We start from the raw sequence: 5377 nt of genomic DNA on the forward strand, positions 1-5377 counted from the left end.
GAAAAGTAGGACCTTCCGAAATCAGAAAATTAAGCAACACACAAAGAAAATTAAAGGGATAAGGAATATGTGGAAGATGCACCTGATGAAGAATCTAGTAGGAATGATTCAGAATCCAAGTCAAAATCAAAGGAAGGTCACAGAAGCCAATCTAAAAAAAGACATCCAAGAAGGATAATGCTAAAAAGACTCCAAACAAAAAGTCTAAGAAGAACTGGTAAAATAGAGAAATACTCTCCTAAGAGTGATGACAGGTCTTCATCTGAAGATGAACCCCTCTCAACAAAGTCGAAGGCACCATCTACAGATGAAGAAATAAAGTCATATGTCAAAGAATTTTTGGAAGCAGCTAACCTTGAACAATGAAGACTGTTTTTAAACAAGTATATGCTCATTATCCACATTCTGATCTGGCACACAAGAAGGATTTCGTTAAGGCAACAGTAAAATCATTGATATCTACATGAAGAATATGCTGCTGCAAGTTTTAGTGATTATTGTACTTGCACTTGACATGCATCTTGCAGTGTACTATGCAATATTAAATAAAAATGACCACATCAAGAGAATGTTATTTGAATTGGTTATTTCATTTGGTTTATAAAGTAACAAGAAATAAGCTCTTGCAGTTGCAAAACCAAAAAACCTTGATAGAAATACCATCGGAATGAGTCCAGACATCTACTGAAATGTGCATGTTTGTTTCAATGTTTCAGCATTCTACATTAATAGAAGGGTATACGTTGGAGAGCCGTTTTAGGCTACTTTTATTAGCAGAAGCTTTTTCATTTACTGATACATTTTTGAAGCTTATTATTAATGTAATATTCCAGAGAAGCTATAACTCGTCAGTTTCTTCAGACCTTGATGTTCCACAGTTAATGTGAGATGTATAAACAATCTTAGTTGGCAACCCACCGAGAGGCATAATGGAAACCTAACAGCAGAACTTCACACAGCATCGAAGGCAATCATTCGCATGGTGCAACTGCGAGATTATTACAAGGTAACGGAAGAATTAGAATATGGCCGACCAATCATCAAGAAAGGCAGAGTGAACTCACTTCATCCCTTTCTGGACGAGGAACAGTTGTTAAGGGTGGGCGGCAGATCAGAACAATCAAAAGTTTCTTATAGCCAGAAGCACCCCATGATTCTTCCTGCTAAGCATCATGTCACTAAACGAATAGTCTTGAGCGAGTCGCGGTGGCCGTGCGGTTCTGGCGCTGCAGTCCGGAACTGCGGGACTGCTACGGTCGCAGGTTCAAATCCTGCCTCGGGCATGGGTATGTGTGATGTCCTTAGGTTAGTTAGGTTTAAGTAGTTCTAAGTTCTAGGGGACTTATAACCTAAGATGTTGAGTCCCATAGCACTCAGAGCCATTTTTGAGCATCCTCGTTTGTTGCATGCAGGATCTCAGCTGCTGTTAGCGAGCCTCCTAACAACCCAGTTGAATTCTCGTACCTCACTCTGTGCCATTTCCTTATCGGTGAACCCTAAAAAACTATCCCAGAGCCATGTCCCAGGTGCAAGAGGACAGCTCATCCAGCAGTGCAAGCAGTACGTCTGGAAACGGTGCTCCAGGGCTTACCTGTCACAACTACAACAGAGAACTGACTGACTGGCGATCAACAAGGGACAATCTACAGCCAGGTACATCGGTTCCACTGAAGGAGGGCAATTTCCGACCCCTCGTGTGGCGGGCTGGGGTCATTGTTGGTACACACCCTAGTGCTGATGGTCTGGTATGAGTTGTTTCAGTGCGCACAGCAACGGGAACTTATCAACGACCACTGCCGAAGATCTGCGTTGTTCCACAGGAAACATAGACTCTAGTGCACATCACTATCAAAGTACTAACTGAAGTGTTTCTTTTGTTTACCGTGGACAATTTCTTACAGCATTTTATTTCCTTGTTTGTTTGTGTTACATGTGCTGCATGTAATTATTTGTATTTAGTGTAATTTATATAAATTAGGTGCGGGGAATGTTCTGCATGGTGCAACGTGCCACAAGGGTGCAGCAGCAACCGGACTCTCGCCGCAGGTAAGGATTTTTTCTGCCCGCCCGTCGACACAATGCACGGCCGAACTGGCCGGGACAAGGGGGAGACGGGCCGTCACAGCCAAGCGGCGCGCGCGCTTCTGCAACTGTACTTCTCAATGTACTCTACAAATACGGTCCACTTTTACCAGTCACATATGTACTTTAATTTCAACCGCCCTTGCTTTGCAACGAGTGATCTGCATTCGTTTGGACTGTGGAAGGAGCGAGGCAGCGCGTTTTGCGGCTGCCTACGTCTTGGTCCTCCAGGCCAGATATAACCAGTCGAACATAGAAAAGTTATGTGCTTTGATTTGCACGTACCGCGAATTACAGGTATCCGGTTATGGTGGCTTTTTGTGTGATTCTTCGAGATTTCCGTACGCTCCGCATGTGTCTCGAGCACCAGCAGTGACAGACGTCCGCGGTAGAGTTTGTAAGTAGGTTGTTTATGTTTTCTTATTGGCAACGTTACGTAGCGCTCTATATGAAAATCACTGGCTGTGCTGTGTGCAGTCTGTGGCTAGTTTGCATTGTTGTCTGCCATTGTAGTGTTGGGCAGCGGCAGCTGGATGTGAACAGCGCGTAGCGTTGTGCAGTTGGAGGTGAGCCGCCAGCAGTGGTGGATGTGAGGAGAGAGATGGCGGAGTTTTGTAATTTGTCATGAACTGCTATATATATATATATATATATATTATGACTATTAAGGTACATACATTGTTTGTTCTCTAAAAAAAAAAAAGGTAGTGTACAGGGGAGAAAAACTATTTTGAAAGAGGATATGAACAGAATACAGAAGGCCGGCTTAGATAGTACTTTTGGGAATAATGATGAACAAGGGAGATCTCCATGCAAAATACTACAGTAAAACAAACCTGTCCTTTCCTTTTGTGTTATTCCACTATGTGTTTGTGTACCCTTGTGTATTTGTTTTCTTCCTGTCTGTGTAGTTTCATAGAATTTTTTCTTCTTCTAATACTAAGCTACATTCACTATGATGAGGAATACTGTTATCCTCAAATATAATTGGCATTAATAATATGTTATTTACCTTGTAAATATGCTTAGACATTATTTATTCTGTTTTATTTTAATGGTCATGTGTGAAGTTGATGTTTCAATAATTATTCTGATCTTTTATGTATGTACTCATGTCACAATTCCTGTAACACTGATGTTTATGTTAGTTCGATTCTTCTGTAAAGCCTGTATTACTACAAATGTTATCTGTATTGTTATGCTCTTTAATGATGTATTTTGTACCTTTGTTATTGTATTTTTATGTTATAAAATTGTAATTGACACCAGTTCATCAAATTAAGTAACTTGTAAGTTACATTTCACTGCACACGTTTCTGTTGGTCATAGTATATGGACAATATGTGAGAAGTTGGGGCTCTTAGTGTTTACATGTGTGTTGATAATTCAGCAAGGGACTGGATAACAGCATTGCTGGTTCTAAGGACAATTCCAAAAACTTTGTGAGTGCACAAGTGGTGGTTATGGACTTGCTATATTAACTGCAAGACTCTTCAATGGTGATTGTGCACCCTACAGTGGGCCTGTCCACAATTTCTACAAGGACTGCAGTGGGTCTCCACCTCTGGTGGCCCACCAATACCATACTCTCTACCAGGACTACAGTGGGCCTGTCCACAATTTCTACAAGGACTGCAGTGGGTCTGCACCCCTGGTGGCCCACTAATACTCTCTACCAGGACTGCAGTGGGTCTGCTCTGTGATGACCTACCTACCAATCTTCTTCAAAACGTCGAATGACTCTGCTGTGGGTTTCCTCTGTTGTGGCCCATTACCCGTCTGCATGTCAAGAGTCAGCACTGTCTTTCCATTGGAAGGACAACACTACTTCTTCAAGACTGCATGGAAATCCACTACTTCTGTGTGCAATTTTTTTTACTAATGAGACTTTGTGAAAAAAAACCTGTAATTACTATTATGATGAATGATCAGGACTATCTTTATGGACTGTGAGAAAATTTTAGCTTCTGACCAACATTGTATTAATAAGTGTGTGCATTTGATATCTTTCTTACTGTAATTATGAAAAAATTTTTCAAATCATTATTGGCCACTGCCCAAAAAAAATTTGTAAAATTTTTTGTGGGGAGCATGGGGGCTATGTAAGTAGGCTGTTTATGTTTTCTTATTGGCAACGTTACGTAGCGCTGTGTATGAAAATCACTGGCTGTGCTGTGTGCAGTCTGTGGCTAGTTTGCATTGTTGTCTGCCATTGTAGTGTTGGGCAGCGGCAGCTGGATGCGAACAGCGCGTAGCGTTGCGCAGTTGGAGGTGAGCCGCCAGCAGTGGTGGATGTGGGGAGAGAGATGGCGGAGTTTTGTAATTTGTCATGAACTGCTATATATATATATATATTATGACTATTAAGGTAAATACATTGTTTGTTCTCTATTAATATCTTTCATTTGCTAACTATCCCTATCAGTAGTTAGTGCCTTCTGTAGTTTGAATCTTTTATTTAGCTGGCAATAGTGGCGCTCGCTGTATTGCAGTAGTTCGAGTAATGAAGATTTTTGTGAGGTAAGTTATTTGTGAAAGGTATAGTTTAATGTTAGTCAGGGCCATTCTTTTGTAGGGATTTTTGAAAGTCAGATTGCGTTGCGCTAAATAATATTGTGTGTCAGGTTAAGCACAGTCGTGTAAAAATTGTTCTAAGGGGACGTTTCATAAGTTCTCCACAGTACAAACGCCGCGAGAACTGTGTTGTGACGTCATAACCAGCAGCCAGCCAGTGCCGACAGCGCGACGCCATTGCGGCTGCAGGTACCATCCTCCTGCCCTGTCCTGTCATCTATTATCCTTTGTGCTAATCTCCTGAAACACGGATCCTGTGGTGAAACGAAATTTAGTTAAGGAAAGAGCAGTTATCAAGTCACGAGTGACTAGACTCTCCACATTTATTAATAGCTTCCAAGAAGCAGTCTCTGCTAAATACGAGCAAGGGCGAGTACAACGACATCCAGACTCAGTTAGAGATTAACGATGTAGAAGAAACTGGTGATGCAGACAGGGAGTCGTTTGAAGACTTGTGCTTAGTTTTAGAATCAAGGATAGCGACATTGCTCCAGTAAAATGTTGTGTTACCACCTAAATATGCAATTTCATGCAGTGCACGTGAAATAAAGCTACCAGCAATTTCATTACCAAAATTCAGTGGTAACATAGAAGAATTCATGCACTTGTTCGATACCTTTAAGGGATTAGTAATTAGCAATGAAGCCTTACTAATATCCAGCGATATTATTATCTGTTGTCATGTGTGTCTGGTGAACGTCGCAAGTTGGTTGAAAACTTA

This window comes from Schistocerca cancellata, unplaced genomic scaffold (assembly GCF_023864275.1).
Source record: "Schistocerca cancellata isolate TAMUIC-IGC-003103 unplaced genomic scaffold, iqSchCanc2.1 HiC_scaffold_1148, whole genome shotgun sequence".
NCBI lineage: Eukaryota > Metazoa > Arthropoda > Insecta > Orthoptera > Acrididae > Schistocerca > Schistocerca cancellata.